This window comes from Phyllostomus discolor, chromosome 1, assembly GCF_004126475.2.
Source record: "Phyllostomus discolor isolate MPI-MPIP mPhyDis1 chromosome 1, mPhyDis1.pri.v3, whole genome shotgun sequence".
Taxonomy (NCBI): Eukaryota; Metazoa; Chordata; class Mammalia; order Chiroptera; family Phyllostomidae; genus Phyllostomus; species Phyllostomus discolor.
In genome coordinates this window covers 38970487-38998271 of record NC_040903.2, presented here as the reverse complement: position 1 = coordinate 38998271, position 27785 = coordinate 38970487, and positions in this window count along the sequence as shown.

Here is a 27785-nt window from a genome sequence, read left to right as displayed (position 1 = left end):
CCTTCCATAGTTTTCCTACTACAACTGATAAGTATATTGCCATAATGATAGCAATTTAATATTGGCATCCAATTATACTCACTGATATAACAAAAAAACACTCAGATATTGTTTTAAGAAGCCCTGCATTTGTTAACCCATATTAAGTAAGCCCTGAGGCTGAAGCACCTTAAGTTTTCCATCTCTTCATCTTGGCATGATTATAATGGGTGCCTCAAATTCACTATTGCACAAATTGTATTTATAATTATCCCTTTCAAATTGTTTATTCCTCTACATTTGAATAATTTTTACAAAAAGTTTCATTGTTCTATTAAGTGAGAGAACATGACTGCAAGTTCTCAATCTAGTAACAGATATAGAATATAGCCATTTAATGGCTAGACAAGAGAGTTAGATAAGCTTTAAAACACATGCAAAGCCTATTATTGGAACACATTTCAGTAGCACCTAACCAGTATCAGAAAATAAAGAAGACTACTTGTAGAAAAGCATTTAGCATTTCTTGCAACAGTAGTTGGGAGGGTTTTACACTGTAAAAATAATCATAGAACATAATAAAATAAATTGCAAAGATTTTCCATTGTGTGGCATGACAATGAAATCACTTGGTATCCCTTCTCTTTCAGAGTGGGCTGCCTCTTGGTTTTCATTACTGATTCTTTTCCTTCAAATTCAAAGAAAAATGAAATGCCTTAGAGCTAGGGTATGCATTCTCTCTTCTTCCCCTTCCCCTCCCCCTTCTCCCCCTCCTCCTCCTCTTTCTTCTTCTTCTTTTCTTCTTCCTCTTCCTCTTCTTTTTATTCTTTCTTTTGGTGTATGGCTTGCATTTAACCTCTATGCTAAGGATTTTCTAGTTCATGTATCTGGAACAGATTTAAAGATATAACAAGGTAGTGGGTATATCTACTAAAAACAGACACCAATCTTCTTCCATCTTTCCCATTTACAATAAAAGATAGGATCATTCATCTTATCACTCTTACTAAGAATCTAGAGATAACTTAGATTCTTCTTTAGTTATAACTCAGCCCTAAATCTATCAGCAAGGTCTTGTTTCCACAACCCTCACACCTATTTCTTAAATCCTTCTTCCATTGTGCTCACTAGAGTCCATCCAAAATCTCCAGCCTCCATTCTCGCAATTGTCTCCTAAACCAACCCTCTTGCTTCACTCCACTCTTTTTCTCCATTGGTCAATCAAAGAAATATATCCAAACCCTAATGAATCATATATGTTTCTTGTTTTATATATTTCAGCGGTTTCCAAGGACCTAATAAAAATACAAAATTCACATCATGCACATTTTAGATTTAAAAAATCAGGATTTAGGTTAAGGAGTGACTGTATTCATAAGAATAATTACAAGAAATGGGAAAGAGATTATTGTGACAGGGAAAGATGCTTTGGCAAAAGGGGGAAATCTCTGAATATGAGATCTGCAAATATCTCAGAGGCCAAGCAGAAAAGTGTTCTTCTTTTATACAAAGAAATGAAAGAGATGGAAAAGAACTTGGTATAGGAAAGTAGGATGTGTGATGGGACATGATAGTACAATAGATGAAAGAATGTCTTTCTTGAAATCAGTCTCTTCTCAGAAGGGATTGAGACTGAGATATAGCTAAATTTGGGGAGAATTTTATAGGTGATCTGATTATCCATTTCTTCCTGAGTTGTCCACCTCAGTAGTTTTCAAATATATTGGGATATTCCTAACAATATTCTCTTATTTTAAGAGTTAATGTCTATAATCATGCCACCAATTTGCTTCTGATATTGAAAAACAAAACTACTTAATCTAAGCAGCTTTTTTTTTTCAGTATGGTCTGTTACAAGGTGGAGAGCTGATGCAAAGGTCTAGTGGTATTTTCTCTGTCACATTTTTTACTCCCAAATAAATGCCCTTTCCCTATCCCACAGCAGATAAGGGTAAAGAAGAAGACACCTCTCATATTTAATAGGGTTTCACAGAAGAAGAATGTCATTATACTATTATAAGCCTTATTTTTCATTTATACTCCACAGAAAACCAAATGGAATAAAAATGTTATTGATATGAATACAGAGGATCATGTCAGGTGATTGTATCATGAAGGTAAAAAAAAGAAATAAGCATAAAATATTGGGTAAGGGAAATCATTGAGCGGTTAGTGATTTAAATTACAGTCATATATTCATGGACTCATAGAAGGTTTTAATTGTGAGAGACCTTTGAAACTGCATTATTTCACAGATTGAGGAAATTTTCTCATGTGCTAAATAAATTTGGTGTCTAATTTGATTTTGCTTTTTAAACATTTATACCCAAACATTATTACTTTTTATGGTAAAAGACAGAAAAAATGAGTGGAAAATTCCAGTGGCACTCTTTAAGAAAAATATTCAATGGTATGCTTATTTTATTTTATTAAGGTAGTGGTGGGAGAAAAACCCAGACAAAAATAACTATTTTACATTGAAATAAACCCATAAGAACTTGTTGTGTGACCATGTTTTATCTTTGAATGTAGCCTTGAACATTTAGAACTTAATACGTATGGAATAATCTAAGGGAAAGTTATGTAAATATAAGAAATTACAGCCTTGAATAGTGTGGTTCAGTTGGTTGGGCATCAACCCCTCCAACCAAAATGCAGCTGGTTCATTTTCCAGTAAGCACACATGCTTGGGTTGTGGGACAGGTCCCTGGTTGGGAGCTTGCAAGAGGTAACCTATCAATGTTTCTCTCTCACATCAATGCTTCTCTCCTTCTTTTACTCTTTCACTTTCCCTTTTCCTATAAATAAATAAATAAAATATTTTTAAAAATTAATTCAGAAATGGAAAGTGAAAAATTGTTACTGAGAATATATGATCAAACAATTTATTAAATAAATTGCAACAGCATAGATGGAACTGGAGAGCATTATGCTAAGTGAAATAAGCCAGGCAGCGAGAGACAAATACCATACAATCTCACCTTTAACTGGAACATAATCGACAAAAGAAAAAGGCAGAAAACATAACCAGAGTCATTGAAATTAAGAACAATGTAACAATAACCAGAGGATAGAGGAGAGGGGACTGTGGGAAGAAGGGTTTTCAGGAACTACTACTATAAAGGACACAAGGACAAAACTAAGGGGGAGGGTGGAAGCAAGGGAGGGAGGTGGGTTTGGAGGGAGTGGGGGTATGGGTGGGGAGAAAATACAGACAACTATAATTGAGCAACAATAAAATAATTTTTAAAATAAAATAAAATAAATAAATAAATTGTGAATTATATAAACTCAAAAATTCTCCAAGTATTTCTTTTAAGTCTGGACTGGAAATGAACTGAAGGAAACTTAGAACTTTCCCCCAAAATATAAAAAACAACTAATCCCAATGATTATTCCTTTTCATATTGCCTTGTTTTGATGGTGTTCAAAATTAGAATGAAAAGAAACACAGATAATACTCTGCCATAGAGCACAGTTATATATAAGTATGGAGATACTTATTTATAACTCCAAATTTATAAATATAAATATAATTTTTAGATTATATTTATATAGTGTTCTCTTTGTTAGAGGGAACTGTAGTGCATCACATAACTTTTTCTAAGCCTATGACAATACCTACAGAAATTTGAGACATCATTTTACTGTGTATCCTGAAAGAGATTCTAAGCCTTAAGCTTTATTCCCTCCTTTTCTATGGACATTGTTTTGTACTTGATACCATAATTCTTGCAACCATCAATACTTTTTCAACTGAGAATCCATAAACACTTGGTGTGTCCTAAAGCATGTTGTACTCTCTCGTCCCAGAGCTTTCATTTATGGTAGCATTATAGAACAGAGTCTCCTACCCCATTCACTGAAAGCAGCAAACAAAAATCTGTGCTCAATTATTTGAACCAAACTGATAATAGCTACTGTGTCAAAGTTTGACCTTATATTGAGTTTCATCCAAAGTCAATTACACAGTGTGTTCCTTGCTGCCATAGGATGAATGGCTGGATAAAGATGAGCAAACTCAACCGTTGCAACTGATTGATCCCAACACACTTCCACGTTGATTAAAGTGTCTATGGACAAAATGAAGAATAGTATTCATCTGTAACTACTGGTCAATTTTGAATTAAGTAAAAATTTTATGAAATAGCATGCTTTAATTGAAATATTTTTGTATTTTGAGAATGATAAATAATGTATTTAGAGAACTAGCTTTTTTTAATTAGTATTTTAAAAAGAATATTTGTCCTAGATATTTAAATTTATAATGATCATTTGTTAAATATAATAATGTGTGTATTTGTAATGTGTATATAAACATAATTCAAAGGAATAAAAGACTATATATATATATGAACTAAAACATTTTTTATAGCAATTACCATTCTATTAATAGGTATTATTCTGCTTATAATTAAACATGAAAGAAGTGTTATGTTAAAATTTGTGTAGGATTTTCTTAAAGTATTTATTATTAACATCATTTTATATAATTTAAAGTTAGAAATAACATGATTATAGAAAATAATTTTGCTATATTTCAGGAATTATAATTTATACAACTATGGGATTCAGATTTCCATGAAGATTAATATGAAGATCTATTATAAAGTAATAACTGGCTTTTTTAAAAGATTTTATTTATTTATTTTTAGAGAGGGAAGGGAGGGAGAAAGAGAGAGAGAGAAACATCAATGTGTGGTTGCCGGCAGCCGTGGCCTGCAACCCAGGCATGTGCCCTGACTGGGAATCAAACTTGTGACACTTTGGTTCGCAGCCCGTGCTCAATCCACTGAGCTACGCCAGCCAGGGCTTGATAACTGACTTTTTAAAGTACATATTATAAATATAATTTACTAAAGATAATCACAAGCAGATGGTGGGCTTATTTATATTACTGTAGATAACAAGAATTTCAGGGATGAAAGTTTGGGCCTGCTATTGCATCACTGCTGTCAAGAAACTATGTCCTTCAGTCATTAGTGGATGACCTTATTGTCATGTTGCTAGAATCTCTTGTACTTCTAAGTCTTACTTTCACAGTTCTCACTGAAACAAGCTCAAAAAGATCATAATTTCCTTTACTCTGCACCTTGTCTTTATATTATTTGGAAAGATAGACCTTCCCCTGACTCCCAGCTCAGCCCCAATGATTATACACTTATGAGTGGAAGACAACTACAATGGATTTGGGTATGTTTTTAAGGGAAAGTTATGAGTATGTTGCATAGGAAATCCTACCTGTGATATAATTTTTTTAAATTTCTTTCAACAACTAAAAAATTGACTTAAGTTTTTAATGAATTTCACCACATAAGGCAACAACCTTGATGTACTAAAGAAATGCTCACATTGTAAGTTCTTGTTTTTATTCCACTACTTCTGCTACAGAACTGACTACTATATAACTTATGAGTTCTGCAGGAAGAAAGCTTATAAGTTATCCAAATCTCTATTAGTCGAAGTGCTGCCTAAAGCTATTCTGTATTATGATCAGATGAACTTTCAAAATATTGACATTCTAGCTTCTCATTCAAAAATTTATGTGACATATGACCATATCCAATTTGTAGATAAGATATTAGAATAGAAAAGAATTTGCATTCAACATTTCAGCCTCTGGCTTTACATATAAGCATAGTGTGTATGGGAATTCTAATATCTTTGGGAAATATTTTCTATACATAATTGTTTTTCAGTTCACAGTTTAATTGAATAAGATTCTTCTCATTAATACTAGTACAGTGAATTATTTTCTTGAATTAAGCACATAAGGTCTAAGGAATATTCAACCAACATTTTTATATCTCTGAAAAAGAGGGGTCAAAGAGAGAGAACAGAGGAGAAAGGGAGAGAGGAGAAAGCTACTGGGTTCATCTTTCTTGGAAATTATATAAACAAAACACAAAATATGAGGGAATTTGTTATAATAGCAGAAAAATAAAGGAATCAACAATACAAAGAGTTGGAAGAGACATATATTTCAGACCAAAACAATAACAAAAATGTTTTATTTTTAGTAGTATTTCTATATTATATTTTTATAAATCATGCATATGAATTTGTGATTAAGCTTTTATGAACAGAAAGTGAAAAGCATAAGCATGTAATGTTTCTTTTGTCATATCTTAAGCATCTGTCTCTTCTATATCAGAACAATTTTAAAAATAGTGATTTTTTTATTTTATTAATATAAAAAAGAATTCCACAACCCACGATGGACTAGATTGTATGAAACAAAACATTCTTCCAGGTTAGCAAAACACTGGACTGTTGAGCAAGATCCCAGAGACATGCAAACGAAGACAGAGGAGCTGTTTGTGACATTGGTTTTCTCTTGACGCATTTTTTTGAGCAACTTAAAAAAACTTTTTTTTAAACTTAAACTTGAGCAAACTTAAAAACTTTTTTTAAGTTTGGTTTGTATAAGCAAATCCAAAAAACTAACCAACCTCCACTGCACTAAACAGTAAAAATAACAGCAAATCTACAGAGGAAAACAAAACAAAATACCAAAACGGCACATAGTTGATTATCAATGTAGATTGGTATGGGAAGTACAAACTTCTACTGGGATGGGAAGGTATATAATGATTCAGAGAAACCTGCATTATTTGAGTGAGGACAAAGATGTCCTCAGTTGGTTACTATCATATAACTAGATTGTTAATCACGGTGTTGCTGATATCTGGAAAAAATTCAAGTTTGTTTTTGTGGGAAGAGGAGACTTTGATGTTTGGTATGTTTTTAAAATAGAAAATACAAGTTTAATACAATAATTTACATACTTTTCAGAAACCTATGTCTAATTGAAATATTAAATGTCACATTTAAACAAAACACGTTTGAGGACATAGAACACAGTTTCACTGACAGTATAGAAGAATGGATTTAATTTTTGAGATCTCAAACAAGAGGCACCAAGTAGGCATTTGAACATACATGTCTAGAATAGAGGTGAGATATTTGGAAAATATAAGTTAAGTAGTAAATTATTTGTATGCAAGTGATATTTTAAAATCTGGGCATAAATATGATTACTTCAGCAATATATATTTCTAAGCCAACATATTGAGAAGAGGGACAAAGACCAAAACTTCAGGAATTCAATCAGTGTTGGGGAAGAAGACAATTTAGTAAAGGAAGCGTGAAAGTAGCAACCAAAAAGGAATATAAAATAGTTCATAAAAGTTTAAAAATGTCTATCAACAATGGTACAATAGCTATTTTGTTAAATGCTGCCAAGAGGGTTTAAACTGATAAATGGATCTATCATTTAATAATATTGTTTTCAGCAGAAATTGTTTCATTGGACTTAATAAAATTGATAATAAAAGGATAATACTTCATATGTGCTGTTGTTCTAAATACATTAAATACATTAAATTATTGAATTTTAGAATATGAGACATATACTATTATTGTAACACAGTACACAGATGAGAAAATTATTCCTTAGAAACTCTAAGTATATCACACAGATAAAATGGCTAGTAGACAGTGAGAATTTGGGTATCAGCAGACTGTCTAATGAGTCTGATCATGTGTGATGATAAGCATATCATGGTTTGGAGTAAAATATGATGAGATCGGAGGAAAATAAAAAGCAGATACAAATAATTCTTTAGGAGCAAAGAGAGCCACAAATTTGAGTAAATGTAAATGAATATTGACTGTATTAATGTCTGGTAAATAACATGAAGGGATAATTAAAACACACATAAAGATAACATAAGTAAAAAGAGTGCAATACTTAGCTGAGATGTTCCAAGGTCTTTGAATTTTCTGGGAAATGTATACCTGCTTTTTATCAAAACGCATCTAGTGATTTTCAGATAAAAAACTAAAATATTTCTAAAGAAAAGCACAGATGCTAAACAAATGGTGGGATTGGATAAAATTTAAAACAAAATAAAGTAGAATGATTAATAACTAGGAGATCAAGTGGGAAAAATTGATTAATGATAGATTTTATTTCATACATACATTAAATGTTCCTGGACTTTATCTCTAGAAAGAATATAATAGGCAAATGCAAGGCAAGGATCTTGTTGCCACATTGAAATATCAGGTAAATTACCAAACAAATCACCATTTTAATTGCATTTCATAGTTATGGGAACAACAATAAAATAAGATTCCCAAGAGAGAAGAAATCCTTCCTGAGTGTGTTAGTAACATTGGCTAATTTCTATCAGAATATTTGTTGGTCTGATATTACAGCATTTAAGCATAGGTGTATCTACCAACAAAAATGCAGCAAATTATACCAATCCCTTACAAAATAAACCAGTAAAGATTATAGTGACATTAGTAATATTCTCCCTTCTTTACAACAGAATTATATATTTTCCTTATGCCAAATATTGTCATGAATTGGGGTACAAATCCAGTACACTAATTCCTCACTTAACATTGCCCATAAGTTCTTGGAAATTGTGACCTTAAACAAAACAAGTGTAAGTAAATAAATTTTTCTATAGTTTAGTTAATAAAAATAAGTTAAATTCCTATAGCAAATTTCTAGTCACAGAAATCTCACTAAATGTCTAAACAAAAAACAAAACACTTCTAATATTAAACAATGGAATAAATGTGAGCTATAAATATATTTAAGAAAACTTGATGAAAAAGTAATTCCTTTGCCCTAGCTGGTGTGGTTCAGTGGACTGAGCACTGGCCTTCTGTCAGGTCACATGTCTGGGTTAAGGGCCAGAAGCCCAGTGAGGGACGTGTGAGAGGCAACCACACATTACTGTTTCTCTCTTTCTTTTTCTCCCTCCTTTCCCTTCTCTAAAAACAAATAAATAAAACATTTAAAAGACAGTTCTTTTCTAACCTACTTACTCCAGTTTGAGATCACAGGTGGCCTGAGCTTATCTGGGCAGCTCAAGAGGCAAGGTGGAAACCCACCTTACACATGACCCCATTCCATCCAAGGGCACACTCACACCCACAACTACACGTGTGCCAGTTTACCTAACCTACGCATATGTGGGTTATGAGGTACCCACACAAACATGGGAACAAAACTACCAACTGTACACATACAGTGGTCCCAAACAAGAATAAGTTTCTTTCTCACCAATTTTATAAGAAAATGACTTTGAATACAATGACATTATTTGAGGACCTGCTGTATGAAGTCTCAGTTAATTGTGAATTCCAAGTTTTCTTTTAAATTTATACTTACATAAGGTTTTTTTGCTGTTTTCTATGGAAACAGGCATAGAAAAAACATAAACAGGAAAATACCATATGAATTAAATTAAGCTAATATATCTAAGTATGGGTAATATGCTTTAAATAGACCACTTCACTAGTTTAATCCATATCTCATAGTTTCATCTTCCCATTTTTTTTATTTAAAACATTAATCTGATTCCCACAGTTAGAATGTAAAGACACAAGGGAAAATAAGTGAAAAGTAAATCTGACTTAAATTAAAACATCACCCATCTAAATTGGGTCATTGACATTTGTAAATAATTTTTCAGAAAACATTTGGTATAGGGTAAGCACATCAAAAAATTCATAAATTTAGAAGTAGTTAACACTAAAGAGAGAGAAAAGGTTATTTAGGAGATTGAGCATATGAAGGGTATAAAAAGGCAATATCATTGTTTAAAATTTTCATTGACTATAAGATATACAGGTCACGTTTCCTTTGCAAGTGTATTGATTTGGTTCCTAACACCGCTATAGAATTTTAAACTTATGATAATATTAACTTCCTGAAAATATACTTTCTTTGCTTCTGGACCAGAAACTCACAGGGCAAGCAGCACTAGGAGACAAGGGCAAGCTTAGTCCATGCTCTAGGCTCGAGGTACAAACAGGCTGAAAGTCCCACAGGACCGCAGTTTTACCCCAGCGTCATCCTCATTCTGAAGGTGTAGCCCTGTGGGACCTCAGACTGAAACACAAGTAAACCAGATTCTCCTCTTTAGTTAGACAGGCCCGACGCTCCATGTTGTTCCCATTTCAAAATCTGAATCTCATTTTTTTTACAGAAACATTTTTTTTGAATTGTAAACATGTCTTAATACAAAAACTTCTCCAAGTACTAGATATATGCCTATAGCTGCCTACTTTCTCCTGGAATTTGGTCCACTAACCCTTTATCATGTTAAACTAAACATCCAAATTTTAATTATTATTTTACTTTATCCATAAATTCTGTGTTGTTAACAGAGAGGTTAATTTTAAACTCTAGTACACTATTACCAGAATGATATTGATGTTTGATGAAATATTTTATTAAAATTATACTGATTAAATAATAAATTAATATAAAGCCCCTTCTAGTCATATTGCATCATCTTTTTCATGGAAATCATAAAACAGAAACACATTATTATTTTTGTGAAAAATATTTTGGTGATTTTACCTAAGTTTGTTTCAAACTGCATAATAAAAGTAGCCATCTACTTTTTAGCCCAATATTAAATACATTAGGATATAGGCATACACTAAAAAAAAGTCAAAATATATTTCTCACATATATTATCTTCAGGTAACACACATTAGAAGTACACAACTGAAAATTAAGAATGATTTTAGTAATATATACTAAGTTGTTATGATATTGATGAAATTAAATCAACCTTATTCATAAGAAACATTCCTAATACAGAGGTGCATCTTATTCACACTATCATAAATGTTAATTCACATAACAGGAAAAAGTAGGGGAAAAAGGAGATGTAAACTGTGAAGCCAGAGCTCTCCTCATTTTGTTTAATCAAAGAGCAGCGTCAAAATCAACAGCGCAAACTACTGAACACACCCTTGAGAGTGACATTTGTTTTTATGCTTTGTGGGACTTACATCAGAGAAAATGGCATCTTTACTTTCCAAACTTCCCATCATCCATTTTGTGTTTTCTAAATTATTCATGAATGAAATAACAGTTTGCTGCATTAAAAATGGATAACTACATCAAGAGACTATGTAAGATTAAATATAAGTGGCAAAGGAATCAAAGTTTTGACAGCTTTTATGATACCCATTCATCTGCAACTCGTCACATTAATCATTATGCCATCTTTGGTTGCAGGATACATGCTGGGAGACTGAAGGTTTTCCCACTGACACACAGGACCATTACACTTTAAGACAAAATAATTTCCCATTTCTTCAAGATATAAGAAACAACAAACAACAAGAGAAAATTTATTTGTTTTAGGAGTTACTATATAAAAAATTCTTAGAAAAATCAGGCAAGATATATTAATTTTTAGTTATATTCTTCACTCATATATTAAATACCTTACATGATAGAACACTATCAGCTAAGATTAATTTTGATAACATTTGGGGAAAAATTAAGGTCCTCTACAGGATATTCTTTCTCTTCCTCTATCCATATACCTTTACTCAGTTTGCATGCAGAAAGGTGTAAATGATTCCCCAAATTCCTATAATAATTTTTTCATGGCAATGAAAAATTAAATTTAAAGCTTATAGAACTAAATACTTTAACAATATGAAGCACCTCACCTTTTTAAGTAGTCAGTATTTGTTTCAAAATACCAATGATAAATAATAAATAGAATGTCTTTAAGAAGACTGTTTCTTAGTTATCCCAAAAAGAAACCCTATCACTTGGTTCTAATTATTATTAAGAAGCAATAGGTTTGAGCTCTGCAAGCAATTTCAGTCCTTTAATTTTCACCATAAGAACATGAGAATCAAAATGGATCTTAAATATCTTCTGAACAAACTCTTTCACTTTCACCTGTGAAAACTGAATTCCAAATAAATCAATTATGTTATCATTATTTTAAAAGGTATTTATAATAATCTTATTATTATTCTGAATTTACGTTATGTCTTACTGACTTTCCCTTCAGCCTTTGTTGTCAATATGTATTATTCTTCTCTTCTTCAATATTTAAGTTAGCATAATAACCAATAAAACATCACTTGTAATATAGCAGATCATGGAACATTACAATAACCTTAATTAACTTATTACATTTTCAAATCATGTGCTGCAAACTGATTTCTTCCCACAAATGAGATTTAAATAAAATTTTAAAGTGTAAATAAAAATCCAGATTTGCTAATTGCCTTCAGTTATACACAGACATAAGGGCAGAGCAGTGTTGACAATGTAAGTGTTCCTCTTGTCACAGTCCTGAACACTGCAGGCCTTCTCACAACCAGTGGGCTTTACTCACAAAGCTGGCCTGCTTTTGGAGGGGTTTTGGTTTCTGACCCACAAGTATTTGTCTTAATAGTCAAGAACAGAATAGTGGTCTCCAGAAAAAAAGTCTTTATCCATCTGTTTGCAATTTATATTAATAATCATAGATAGAGTTTTCTGGAATACTTACAGTCAAGTTTAGGCTTGTTTGCTTGTTTGTTTTTTTAATAATTGTGAAGTCCTTTACATTGTCCACACATTTAGTGAACATTCCAAATGTTTGCACCCCTGCCCCTTTAAAAAATAATTTTGGTTGTTTGGCATCTTGCAGATGAACAGTGTGATGGAATACTGATTTTCTTTTCATGGCATTTTGTAATGTGCAGGAGGCACATATACTTAGGTTATGATTGTCCAAAAAAATGTGCCTTTTTTGTTCATTTAGTTTATGGTGTGTTTTATGGTCTACAGACAAGAAAGAAAAGCACCTCCTTGTTTCCTTGTTGAGTCTAAGCCCACATTTTATGGTAAAACATGCTGCTTAACACCTCAAAAAATAATTTTGGTGAAGTTGGAAATGCATAGTGACTGATAACTCTTGTTCTTAAATTTAAACAAAAATTTGAGTACAACTTTCTCAGAAATGTGAAATTCACATTACTGAAATCAAATAAACCATGTACTCCTTGCAAAGTTCTGTAACAACTCTCTGTTACAAAATTGAGACAGTTTTTTGCTTACTGTTACTACCATGGAATGTAGAGGGCCTTTTTCAACTCACCTAAGCAGAGTTCTTAGAGTTACTGTAACTGAATGTCATCTCTACCAGTAACTCCAGCTCTGGATAAAAAGGAAGTTTACATCCCTTCTCCAGTTTGAAACAGCCGATTGCTTGGAGGCAAAATCCTGTGTGCTTTCATTCTTTAGTCAGTGTAATGACCATACACCTACCTCGCTATATGAAATGATAATTAAACCCATAAACACAGAATCTAAACCAATGTGTCAACATCAGAATGCCACTTAAGATTGTTTTAAATTGTATTTAAGAATGGGTAGGGTTTACAGGAACAAATATAAAGGACACATGGACAAAAACTAGGGGGTGGAAATGGGAGGGAAGTGGGGAGGGATGTGTGGGTGGGCTGGGATGGGAGTAAAGGACAAAAAAACTGTACTTGACAATGATTAAAATAAAATTAAAAAGAAAAGAGTGGATATTGTTTAAGAATATCAGATCTGTTTGGCATCCTTGGAGGAGAAACTGATTCATGACACAACCACTGCCAAACAGGCAAGCTAGACTATCTGCTCATAACTGATCCTTTCCTACTGATGTAACGCCAGTACCTTTCTCCTGAATTCCACAGTGGTCAGCCTGTTCTGACCAGGTCAAGCAGGTAAAGTATGTAAAGCATTTTTCCATACCTGTGACAGCTCACAGCTAGCAGCCCCATCCATACTGCCCTGCTCTATTAATTCTTCGGCATCTGCCAATCGGTGCAAAATTGATCTATTTTATCTTGCAGCCACCCAAGCCATGTCTTGTATATAAGTTGTCCTTTATAAACTCTGTTAATTAGCAGGCCAGAATGGCCTGACTCTTTCTTTGTTTTTTCCCTGTCATCCACGTAGATCTCAGGACTTTCCCTGGGCCTGTATTTTCTTAAAGGTGTGCATCTTTGTTTTATTCAAAAGAGAAAAAAATCTGGCCTACTCTAGAGAACAGAGCACCCTCTGATTTTTGACATGGTTGCACTCTTTGTATTTTTAAATCACCTAAGATACTTACCTTTTTTATAATTTATTTTCCAGATTGCTCACATATGTATTAAAGAGTACATGAAAACATAGCAAATATAGCACATTTATTTATTTTAACTTAGTTGTATATTTAATCTACCAAAATAGTAATCTTTAGTCTATATTTTTTCTATAGCCAAATAGTCTCTTATATTTCTTTCAGCTTTTAAATTTGATATGATTTTTCCCTTCTTTATATGTAAAAATATGTTTTAGGATAGAATATAAACAGCTGCAGAAGGCATATATATATACCAAATATATTATGGAATATAAAAAGGAAAGTTAAGAAATTTTATACCCTGTTTTATATAAGCTTTGTAGTCTATCTTCTTTAACTGCTACATGTTTATTCATTTTTTATTTGCCTTTCTTATCACTGTGTAATATACATAATAACCCCAAGTCACCTGAGCCTAGGGAATTATTCCGGACACAGGGACAAACGTGGACTACTCTATCATTCTTCTCACTAAGCACACTACTTTAGTCATCACTCCTCCCTCACTGACTACAAATTGCAGAGTTATAATAATTACCTTTAGCTGACATGTCTGCATGTCTCCAATAAGAAATTGGTTCAGTCATTTTTCATGGAGCATAAGATCATTTTTATAAATATTCATACTCTGAATTTAGGTCAGGCACTAGTGATTCATTTAACCAGCTATGGCAAATGTCAGAATAGTATGTGTAAACCCTACTTACATATAATGAATTCCACATGAGAAAACAAAAAGTACATAAATAATTAGTGATATATGTGTTATAGTGTGTTTAATGTTATATTTTTATCTTGTAGAAATAGATGTTTGAAGTGGATTATATACATTACCAATATAGCAAAGTGCTTTACTCTATTTATGTCAATCATGTGTTCACTTTATAAAGTACTAGTGATATTTTAAGAACTCCATTATATATATTTTTAATTTTTTAAATTTCTACATTAGCCATTTGTTTATGGCTCTTGAAAAATAGTATAGAATATATATCTAGGTTTATATTTTTATTTTGCCATTTTATATGTATCAGAATCATATTAATGATTTGGGGAACCAAAGAAGAGCTTGGACAGTTATTGATGGCATCGTGTATTTTTTGTTATTAGAGTATAACTCTTATTTTAAAACAAATTTTCAAAAGTAATGAGGTGCTGCAGTTGGTCATAATGGACATGTGAATAAATAGCTAGTGTAAGTTTCTATTATAAAAATATGAAGTAATTTATAACTTATTTTTGGTAATCTGTATTATTGCAATTTTATGAATTTTTATACTCACAGACAAGGTGGATGGGATTTTTTTTGTATGAAATAAGAGCATTTAACCTAGTTTGAAAACATTAAGTAATGAAATAAGGAATTTACTCATTGCAGGAAAAAAATATGCTATTGTCTATAAATTTAGTAGAAAGTATATGCCATCTTTTTCCACTTGGAAAATCAAAAGAATATACAGAATTCAGGATAACTTTAATATTTGATTAAATTCATAATAATATAACTTAACAGAATAAATTTACATTTTCAAATTTCAAAACAGGAAAAAAATTCCCTTAGTATTTGTACATCAAAGTCTTGCTTTAGAAAATATCGTATGTCAAAATTTATGTTCTATTTGTTTGTATATTGTGTTTTGTACTTTCTTGCTTTGTTATTATCATCATGTAATCATTATATTTATTATCAGTAGTAATAATAGCAGTAGAATTAGTAGCAATTATGACAGTGTGCTTTTTTAAAAAAATTGTGCATCTGAGTAGGAATAACATATTGTATTCTAAAAACTACTTTTTAGTCACCATTGTTTATGGTGCTCATTCCTTTACTTTTTCAATAAACATCTATTGAGCATCTACAGTGGAAGAGAAGAGGTACAGTTTTAAAATGTGTAAAACAAACATCCATGTACTCAGGGAGCTGACATTCTAGTTTGAGGAAATGGATACTAAATAAGATAAATGAAAAATAATATGTATTACTTGGAAATTTGGTTCACTTTTTTGTCTGTTTTGTACATTACTATATAAGCAATGAAATTGAAATTCTACAGCACAAAATTAAGACACACAAACTAATCTGCCATTAATTATGAAAATTAGTATAAATATACTTGCATAAGATGCATTAACAAAATAAAATTTAAATTAAAGTCAAAATCAAATACCTAGTTTAACATTACACAAAAGTATATCTATATCTTTGTCACTTATCAATAGCTAATGTTTTTACTGTGAGTCAAATGTTATTCATGGTGTAATGTTTTGTAAAGTTAATATCACTGGATATTGTTAAGTCAATCTAGTATCTTCATATTATTACAAGTATAAATACAAAATTGCACTTGGTTTTCAGGTATATCAATATCTACCTAAATATGTCCCTTATCTATTTATCTCTATCATCTACTGATATCTATCTCTGTCTATCTATCTATCTATCTATCTATCTATTATTTCTCTTAGTTCTTTACCCTCATCCTATTTAAGGGCTAAGTATTCTGAGAATATTATTGTTCCTCAGTACTAATTCCTGACTTAAGCATTTCAAAAACAGTGAAAACTAAAAAAAAAAAAATCATCAATAATTTGCACTTGATAATGCTGCTTAATAGACCAGGATGTTTGCTGTCCACATCTTGTCTGAGTCAAAACAAACATCTAAATTATAACTTTGTAACATCTGCTTCCTCTAGAGGGCTATTTGTATGGACTTTGACAGATGTGAGAACTGCAAAGAATGACTGTAACAAATGAGACAACTAATAGTGCTGTCTTAAAAAATTCAGCCCATCTAAGCTTATTGAAATAAGCTCCAGACTGAGACTGAGATGACATGCACCTGTTCCTCCAAACTATTGTTCTGGAAAGAGGTAATGGCTTTTTAATTATTATTTTCCATCATGCGAAATGTGAAAAAAAAGAAACACCACAGGATATTGTAGTACCACAATAGCATTTTGTTGAAGGTATCTCGATTTGTGCAAAATTGTGGTGAAGTTTATTGTCTGGTGAATGTATATTGCAAGAATGAAAGTGGAAGCAATGGATTAGGTTTGTTATTTACTTATGTGCACATGATTGCAGAACCAATTCTACAAACTAAGGTTCCATAATTACACACCAGAATATAACTGGCTGTCTTAATGCAACTTTAACGTCTCAAGGATTGAAAACCTGTGGGTTTTCTCTTAAGAGGACAAATATACCAGAGACTTGAAAGAGCAGTAGTCTCTATGGTGAATTCATGAGGCCAATATTAAAATAAACAAATTTGTAAATTTATATTTCAGATAAAGAAAAGCATAGTCTGTCATGTGTTCTGGGGGTTAAATTTATGTTAAGCAATAACCTTTGAGGCTGAAACTCTTTCTCAATGAAAGGTTTTATTGAACCACAAGCTAGCTAGAAAAAGGACCTGGTCTTGGGTCTAGTCCAAACCAAGGGCTAGATAGAGAAGACAGCTCTTCTGCACTTGACAAGGTTCTTTTATAAAATGAATTAGAGAAGGTATACATTTTTTAACGAAGTTATGTTAACTTTAGATAAGGGGGCGTGAGAAGGTCTAGGGGGCCAGTCCGTGAAGAAGAAATGTTTGCTGCTCTTCGATCAGTTGTGGACAACAGTCTGGAAAGTTGATGGGTAAAGCAAGGTGCAATGGTGTCTGGTGGACAGCAGTTCTCTCCCAGTAAGAATGGAAATAGCTCTCTGGAAGCTGATGCAAAAATCTCAACATACATTTAAGAATGTGAGCAGCCTTTTGTTGGTTTCTGTCAGCAGCTCTGTTGAGTCCCATTAATTAAGTCCGTCTCTTCTTCACACCCTCCGACCTGCTGTAAATTAATTTAGGACATCTCAGAATTTTTTTGTGGATGTGCCTTTATGAGTGCCTCACTAATTAAAATGTGGTGAGACTGAAGTTGCACGATTCCTCAGATTAGTTTCTAAAAAGCATGTAGCCTCTGCTGTTTTCTCTTGAAACACATCATCTCTGGGACCCTCCACCTGTCATGGCACAAGAGACCCTGCAGAGTAAGTGCTCTAAGAGTTTCAGCTATTTCCAACTGTTTGAGCTTTGCTAATCCAGGCATCACTTATTTGAGTAGGGAATTTTCTACATGACTCCACTTCCAGACATTGTCTGACCGAGAAACTATGACCAATGACAGATTAGTTGAGCTCAGTCAATCCTCAGAACTGTGATAGATGGTAAAAGGAATTTTTTATGTACGTAAGGATGGGGTTGATTTGTTACTCATCAATCAATATTTCAAACATCCACATTAAAGTTTATGCAGTAGCATATTTATGATGTCTAAATAAAGAGAAGCCTAGCCCATCTCATAATTTATAAAATATATTTTTATCTGGAAATTTGTAAGATGCTTTATTTAAATGTCAAATGCAAAGTCAATTGCATCAAACAGCTGGTGCAAAAGCCATTGCAAATGTTATGCTTATTCATAAATTCTTCTGTGTTACTGTTGTCAAATTAGAACATCTTGAATCTAGCCCTTTTGGTAAGTATGTATTTTAAGACTTATTTTTTGCCTGATTTTTCTGAACAGTGGATCAAATGAGATTTTGTGTTGGGATCTATATTATGGAATTCTTAAAGATAGAAAAAGGATCTTAATAACAGATACTGTTCTGATAATGGAGAAAGTAAAGTGGAATAAGCATTGCTAAGAGTCACAATAGAGTCAGAAGGCTATTGGGGAAGTGGGGTTTGTGCACATCATATGTCTCAACTCCGTGCTGCTATTAAGTTGCTGAATGTGTTGCTAAACTCATCAAGGCTAAACCCTAAACAACCTAACAACAGCTGCATAGACAGACATACATGGACTTCCTTCCTTGTATTTTTCACCTTCTTCATTTGCATATTGGCACTAATCAATCCCTGTTAACCTTTATTCACATGAAAGAATTACACTTTGTAGTTTTAGCTTTTATAAACCCTGCCTTTTTTTGTTCCTTCCTGACCATATCTGACCAATTGTTACCTGACTCAGTGTCTAGAGTATTACAACTCTTTTTGTTCAAATGAATGTCTTTTGTTCTTTATTTAAAAACCTGGAACTCTTTGGTTAACAGTTCCCAGAAACCATATCCATTTAATTCTCTTAATTTCTTCACTTGTGTCTTACCCAGGTTGCCTATGGTGGGCATCTGTGGTTTACGATTGAAGTCTTTAAAGGGAATTGATTAGTTTGGGTAAGAAATGTTCAGGTAACCACATTGTGAGTGTAATGAGAAGTTGAGTCCTGGGCAGGTAGACACATCTAGTGGGTGAGGCCAGAGGTGCTGCAAAATAATTTACAGTGCACGGGACATTATTCAGCTGAAAATGTCAACAGGACTGCTCTTAAACAACTCTCATCTATAGCACACAAAAAGCAAATCAGTGATTGCTCAGGAAGAGAACAGGTTTATAAAGAGAAAAATGTAGGGGATGATTTATGTGTTCATTATGTTGATTCTATTGCTAGGTCTATGGATCTATCAAATTGATCTAATTGTGCATTTTTATTGTGTGCATATCATTGTATGTTAGCTACATCTTAATTAAGATGTTTAAAAAGTCAATGTATAAATAGGAATCAGTGTAGCAAAAACACTAAATAATAAAAAAGAAGTTAGAAAGATAGGAGAGGAATGGTATATGTTAGAGACCAGCAGAACTGATCAGAAAATAAGAGAAGACTACAGGAGATGAACTTACATAAAGATCATAGAAGCAGAGAGGCCACATACGAAACCTGACAAGCTCAGGGGAGATCTGTGTGGCAGCCTTACAAACTAAGAGACCTAAATAACCACATAGGATGGTCTAAAATTAAAAGTTTCTGACTGAAAGAAGTTCATGGCAGGTAGTCATCTCCTATGCTGGTATTTTTCCTTAACAAAGGTCAGTCTTGACCTTAGCTGAGCCTGCTTGTTGTCTTTTTACATCTAAAATAACATACCTGATAAACATGCTTTTGCAATAACAAAGTAATTTCCCTTATTTCAGACCCCTCAAAACACAGTCACTACACCTGAGAAGAGACCACAAATCCCCTTACTGTTGTTATTGTGTTAACTGTTAACTGTAACTATCCTGTACCCACCTGTGTACAAGTATGTGTCAATCATTTTACTTTTCATTCAACCCCAGAGGTCCCACCCCCCTTTTCTTTCTCCCAACTCCCTAATCTATCACCAATGGATTTTATGCCTTATGTCTCCTCTTTTGACTGTAATGTACAAAATGAGATGCAAAACTGCAATTATTTGGAGCATTTTCTCAACTCATTGAGGTTTTGCTTCCTAGCAATTGTGATCAGTTTGGCTCAAATGAACTCACAAAAATTCTCTACAGGTTTGGATGTTTCATAGGTTGACAAGATTTAGGTAAGTTGAAAGTGAAAGGACAGGGAAAGATTTCCCAAAAAAACAGTAGACACCATATATAATAGTTAATTAAATATGACCATAAATATAAAAACTGAAATTAAAGCCACAAGATATAGTTACAATGGGGAGATAGACATAAATTCTAAAACCAAGCCCAGAATGCAATGGACATACAATTTAAGTAGATATATTAGAGTTCATCATAATTAAATACTTCTTTGTGAAAATAAAATTAAAATGTGCCCCATCTTTTGCCATGAAGAAAATTAATCAGAACATCACGGTCTGGGAGAACAAATTGCAAAACATTTATCTGACAAAGGATTTGTATTCTGAATATGCAAAATATGCCAACATAGTAGTAGGACAATAAACAACACCATAAAAGGATAGGCAAAAACTGATGACAACAGAAGGATGGTATAAACAAGAACATGAAGCATATAAAAAAACCCATCTATTAAAAGGAGCAGAGAATTGTGATTCTAATACATTGCTGCAGAAGAGAAAGTAGTGTAATCACTATAGGAAATGTCTGTTAGTTTCTCATTAAATTTATAATACACCTACCAGATTACACAAAAAATCCACAATTACAACCTTATCCATGAGAAAGTAAAGCTTGCATTCAAAAATAATTGCTTAGAAATAGTGTTAAATGTATTTACTATAGCCAAAACTTAGAAATGGCTCAGGCTTCTATTCATGAGACTGAATTTTTTATTTAAAAATGCACCAACAACCTATCAAAGGGATACTACTGAGAAATAAAAGGATATAAAACTACATGGATGAATTTTAAAAATACGGTACTAAGTCAAAGGGACACATAAAGGTGTGCACATTGTGTAATCACACTCATTAAACTGTCTGTAACAGGTAGAACTAATCTATGTAACTCAGAAAAGACTGAAGGATTTTGTCTTTATGGGTAGATGTAAGGATTGATGAGGATACTGCATAATAATAATGTATATTGAAACTTATATACCTTATTGATCCATGTCACCCCAATAAATTTAATTAAAAAATAAGACTGACCAGGAAAGTCGTAAGAGAACTTTGTGTGGTGGCAATGATTCAGTAGCCCTAAAGAATCTGGGCTTCATAGGTGTGTGCAATTGTAAAGACACATTGACTACATGAAGAATAGTGTGTAAATTTTACCTAAAAAAAATCTATAAATACTGAACTCTATACAAAAATATGTAACTCTACTTAATAGCCCTTTATATCCAGTTAATCATGATCTTGAAATGTTTCAGAGTAAAATTGTACTAATATCTACAAGTGTGAAATATATGAATATAGAAATTACTTTGTGGGTTAAAAAAGGATTTATAAAGATAGATACAATTATAGACAAATATGGATATTCAATACAGTAACTATAAGCATAATCACTATGAGAATCTCAAGTGGTGAAGATGTGGTTATTGACTGTGTAATTCTTTGGACTTTCCTGTTTATGAAATTTTCCTAAAAAAAGTTTGAAAAAAATCATTGAAGAAGATTTTGTATTTACTGATAAAAATGTTCAACAAGATTTTCTACACATTGTAATACACTTTTCTTGTTTTTGATTATGACTCTTGTAGTCACTACATATCTTAGCTTTTAAAATATTTTTCTTATTTTCTCCCATTAGTTATAATTTCATAATGTGCTTATCTCATTCACAGGGCTATTTTGAGTGTTCAATAAAATTAACTAATTTATGATCTACTCTTATCTTGCACTTACTGTTTTTAAATGCAACTTTTAAAACAACTACTCAAAATTTCCTTGGTAATTTTACATATATTATCTTGCTTGGCACAATAAAACTATGAAATAAAAAATATTAGCCTCAATTTATATATAAAATGTAAAATATATATAATATGTATATAATATTTATATATGTATGCATAAAATAATGTATATTTTGAGTTCATTATACATTTCATGTATAATATATTAAGTTATATAGTGAACTATATGCATTTCTATTTGATATGTATAGATGATATGTGCATGTGCATGTAGAAAGTTACCCAACTATTTGGATCAGATCTGAGGTTCAAACTCAGTTATTAAATTATACCTATTAAATTAAGATAATATAGTGAAATATAAGTATTACTCTTATAAAAGTAAAAATAAATAATTGCTGTATGTAGTAGAGCAGAAGTAATATCCAAGAAAACATAAGATATGGAAGAGCACTGAGAAACCAATGAAACAGAAATCTAGGGTAGTTTTGGAGGTCAAGTTGTGCCAAATAAGCAAGAAGAATGTAAAGGAAAAAATGCAATTTTTGTAAGTGAAGACAGGATTGTAAATGTATTTCCCTTGGAGTGGAGGATAAAGCAGTTTAAGTCATAATCATGCAATTGAAAATATCAAAGAAGATCACCTTTAATTGCCTTACTGAAATGACTTTCCTGGGAGATGATTTTATAGATAGCCATTGTCTATGCTTGATTATATCATTTTAGCACAGGAGCTCCCAAACAGGGAGCTGCTTAAGAGTTTATAATATAAAAAAAAAAAAGCTGGTGGACTAGCAGGTGTGGACATGCCATTTATTACTCCCATTTCAGGGGAGTGCACCAATGGTGGTGCGTCAGTGTGAGAGAGACCACACCCCTTCCATTCTGAGACTCCTTCTGAAGGGTTCCAGGAAAAGGAAGCATGTGTCCAATGCATGACTCTAAACTGTATTACCTCAGTGTTCACATGCAGAGAGAAAGGTCAAGAAGCAGTCACAGGACCAGAAGCTGCACCCAAAAGGAAAGAAGGAGAGAGTTACAATCCATTCCCAAAACAACACATCCCTCTGGCCAGGGGTGTCCTGGCCAGGCCTCATCACAGGTGGTTAGAAGGGTCCATATCTTCAGCTACCCCACAATCATTCTGTTTTTTAAATAATTATTTAAGATTTTTTCCAGTTAAAGAATAAAATAAAATTAACATATGATCACTTTTATTATTTGTTAAATGCATATTAGTAAATATTCACTAAATGTACCCACCACATTACTATGTCTAATTTATTCAATTACTATAAAAAAGGCATTGCCCAATCTTTTCATTTTTACTTTTTTTTAAATTTGACTTATCTGTAGTCCAATTTCCTCATGACTAAAATGAGGATATGTTTCTAACTAGTATGGCATACATTTTTAGAAAGAAAAATCCTTAGCAGATTTCCTGGTACATACTATGTTATTTTCATCAACATCACCAGCATTAGCATCACATTATAACTTGTGTTTGTTGCTCTCTCATTCTTGACTTTTCCTGAAATCAGGGATTGTAGATAATTTAACTGTGTACCTTTATTACTTAAAATAATCTCCTTAATAGTGCTAGGTAGGTGGTTTACAAAATAACAACCAATAAGAATTATTTCATACTTGACAGTAATAGGTCTTATAAAAAGTTATTTGATTTTCCTATATAAATATCAAGTTGACCACATCACACATATTTTTAGAAATCAATGTGTAGCTTTTTTGGAATTCCAACACCTAAAATATACTTTATTAACCTTTGTTACTACATCCACATCTTGCTGTTTGGTTTCCATGGAGACTGTCTTGTTGTTAAGTAACTATTACATTAGGAACTCTTAGGCATTTGATGAGATTCTCAAGAAAAAGCCAGGTTCAAGATAATAAAATGTAAGACATATATCCTAAAAAAATTTTAGCTTTAAACCATGAAACATTATATTTCCTAAAATATATTTCCTATTAGCAAATAATGAATCTTTTACTATTTATGTTTTAGTTGCAACATGAATTATACAATTTAAAACTAAATGCTTAAAATAAGTACCTACTTTTCCTTTGATAAAGAAATAAAAATAGTTCATTATCTTTTCATTTTTAACATGCATGGAAAACATCTTCTATTATAAACATTAGTCAATGCTGTTAAATTTGTTTCATATAGCATTAAAATGATAGAAATAAAAGTAATACAGTGCTCTTCATGTATTATTTTATATTATATAAATCAAAATATTATTCTAATCTTTTTGGACAGATTGACATTTATGCCTATTAAGTATGTGTACCTTTTTTGCTCAGTGAACTATATTAAAAAAAGCTATTTTTTTTTGTATGGACTTCTTGTGATACCCCAAAGTTTCTAAGTTATCACAAAAGTTAGTATGATTACTTTCTGTGTTTTTAATTTAGAGAGATAAAAGTCAAAACCAAAAAATTATCTGGTACTATAGTTTACATATGTCATTTCATGGGCAAAATTATGTTTTATTGGTGTGCTTGGTAAATTTACTTTAAAAATTTGTTATATAACAGTTTTGGTTTCACAGCAAATTAAGAGAAAGGTACATAATTTCCCATATACTCCCTACCCTCTCATGTCCATAGCTTCCCTTGAAGCAAATGAGATAAAAATCATAAACAGATTTAGAATATAAGCAGTGAGAAGAATAAAGACCAAGGGCAAAATCTTGCTGAAAGTGATAAGTGACTGAGGGTTACCTGTGGGCAAGAGTTAAATAAGCGTGTCAGTGAACACATTGAGAATAACAGGCTTGATTCTCAGAACTTTTACTTACTGGTCTTGTCATGGAGAGAGACCTGAGTCAGGAGTTCCCCCACCCCCACCTCAGTTCTTGTCTTGCTTGCAAGAGACAAATTCAAACAGGAAATGACACATATAGTAGAAATGAGATAGCAAGTTTATTTATGAAACACATACGAGCACAAAGCTGCAAGCAGGCACCTGGTTAGTCTAAATGTCCCAGATACAGAGGAAACAAAGTTGTTATTAAGTTTGCTTGTTTGAAGATTCATTTATTTACTTTTAGAGAGGGGAGGGAGGGAGAGAGAGAGGGAGAGAGGGAGGGAGAGAGATACATGAATGTGTGGTTGCTGGGGGCCGTGGCCTGCCACCCTGGCATGTGCCCTGGCTGGGAATCGAACCTGTGATACTTTGGTTCGCAGCCCACGCTCAATCCACTGAGCTACACCAGCCAGGGCGTAAGTTTGTTTTATACACTTGAGCCAAGGCTACAAATTGGTACTTAGCTAAATCTAAGTATGCCAGCTATTGGGGTTCAGGTGTTATACATCTTAGCTTCTAAAGGTACTCCTCCTTCTCCCCTTCTAGACCTTTGGATTAATACAAAGTCTTTCTTCTTAGTCAGTAAAGGCTTTCTGTTTAATCAATGAAGTTGTTACAAAGGCTCCCCTTCCCAACACAGAAACTCAAGGTTCTCCCTATTTCTGTGTTAGTCCCACTTGTGATATTGACAACACCTGGTAATCTCAGTGAGATTATTATAGAAGCTTACAGAAGCTCCCGTTTCTTAGCATAGTCTCAAGGACTCCCCTTCTCCTGCACTATTTTGCTTGTGATGCTTGAGATCCCCTGACCAAACTGGGGTCCGGACTGCTGAGTTAATTGGTAAAACATTTCCCTTTTGCTTCTAGCCTTCTGTATTAAGTTCTTTGTCAGATAGTAGTGTGAGGGCCCTGTTTTATTTCCCCTCCAATTGTTCATTCTTAGCTGCTACTTAACATTTCTCCCCTCCAGTAATAGGAACCCAAATCTTTGGGGACTTTGGGTGACGACGGTTTTGACTGCTTCTTGCTGAAAGGGGACATCGTGGTTCAGTTTCCTATACTTTTTGGCTTTTGGCAGAGGAAGCGTCCATGAGTGTTGTTCTTCTAGGGGTCCATGATGAGGGGTCTAAGGTTGTCGGCTGTTTTTCTTTAGGTGGGGATGGGCTGGAATTCCTAGAGGTTCACCATCTTGACATGGAATTGCTGTGTCCTAGAGAAGACACACTTGACAAGAAAGTTAAAGAGGCACGGTCTAGAGATGAGTAAAATTATAACTGTTAAGGGCCTAAGGAACTGTAAAAACCCCAGTAATGGAGGGGAACGCAGACATAGCATCCCAGCCTGAACTGGCAATAGGGTTTCCTTTTCCAAAAATATGGAGCTTGGTAGCCTTTTCATAGGTCTTTTTGATGTCCCTCTCTTCTTGGTTTGAATAACTGATGAAAGTGCAACAGGTTTTGTTTATGACTGTGCATACCCCTCCTTCTGTTGCCAATAAGTAATTGAAAGCTAATTTGTTATCTAGTACATTAGCAAGAGAATTTAGGGACTGTTGTAAGTCTTTGAGGTTACTACAAGTACTTTTTTCTAGAGCAGCTATGCTGTCTGTTAAATTTCTTAGGTTGGGAGGCAAATCCTCCCCATGGAGCTGCAAGGTCAACAGCTGCCCCTATACTGGCTACAATGAAACTACTTGCCCTTTTATTCTGAGGGTGAGTGGTATTGTTAATGGTGACAGAAATCCCTCTGGAGCTAAGGGAACCTAAAGTGTATTGGTCTTGAAATTGAGGGTTGTCCATACACAAGTAGGCTAGAGCAGACAAAAGTTGGTGGAATTTAGTATAAGATTTATCATTATAAGGTAGGCTATTTTTGGGTGTGTCTACAGAGAAAGAGGTATCTATGAGGAGTGCACACATGCTTAGAATGTGTTTTCAAAAACCAGGCTCACAGGGTTAAACCCCAATAAAGGTCTCCCTTACAGTCAGTGGGAGGGGCCCCCCTTTCAGGAAGGGGTCCCTTTTCTCTGTGTGGGATCTATATGCTGTGGGAACTTGGTAGAGAAGCCTCCATTTAACATTAGTTTCTCCTTGCCAATAGCTACTGGTGTTCTAGGGGTTGTTTTAAGGAACTGATTTCCCAAATACATGATCGGCCCTTGGGACTTGGTGGCCACCAGTGAGTTAAACTAGGGGTGTAAGAAATATCACTAGAAAAGTCATTTGATATATTAGGGATGGGGGAAAATTATCTATCGTTCACTTAACCAACATTCATTTCACAGGTAGCAAACACAAGGGACTGCGGGAAGAATCCAGCCCTCCACGTTCTTTTATCCAGCCTGGCACCTTGTTTCTAACCAGCGGCAGGGATGAGCTCCTTGCCCCTAGTTAAGGGGTAGTTACATTTATACAGTCCTAAAATTACATTTGGCCCTTTGAAGGCAACTGTGAGGCTGATGTGGTCCCTGGTGAAAATGAGCTTGACACACTGGCTAGATGAAAAAATAGGGATGACAGGGTTCTTTAAGGGTCCTGTGTGAAAGCCTTAATACAGATTGGATATGACTTTGATAAATTACTGGGGTGAGATTGGTGCAAAGGAAGCCACCTGGGACTGGAGGGAGGTCTACTAGTAAAAGACTGATTTCATTAATATTTGGGGGGAATCTGACAATAGAGATAGTGTGTTGCAACCATTCAAGGCCCGGCAGGTCCACGGTATTTGCTCAGATGGAACAATATTCATGGAGCCATTGGGATGTCTGGCATGCCTTTTTTCATGGGTGGGTGAGGCACGCATGCTGCAAGCTGTGTGTCTCCCTGCATGTCACATGTCATGGCCCTTGCTCCCCAGAGTGGCACCC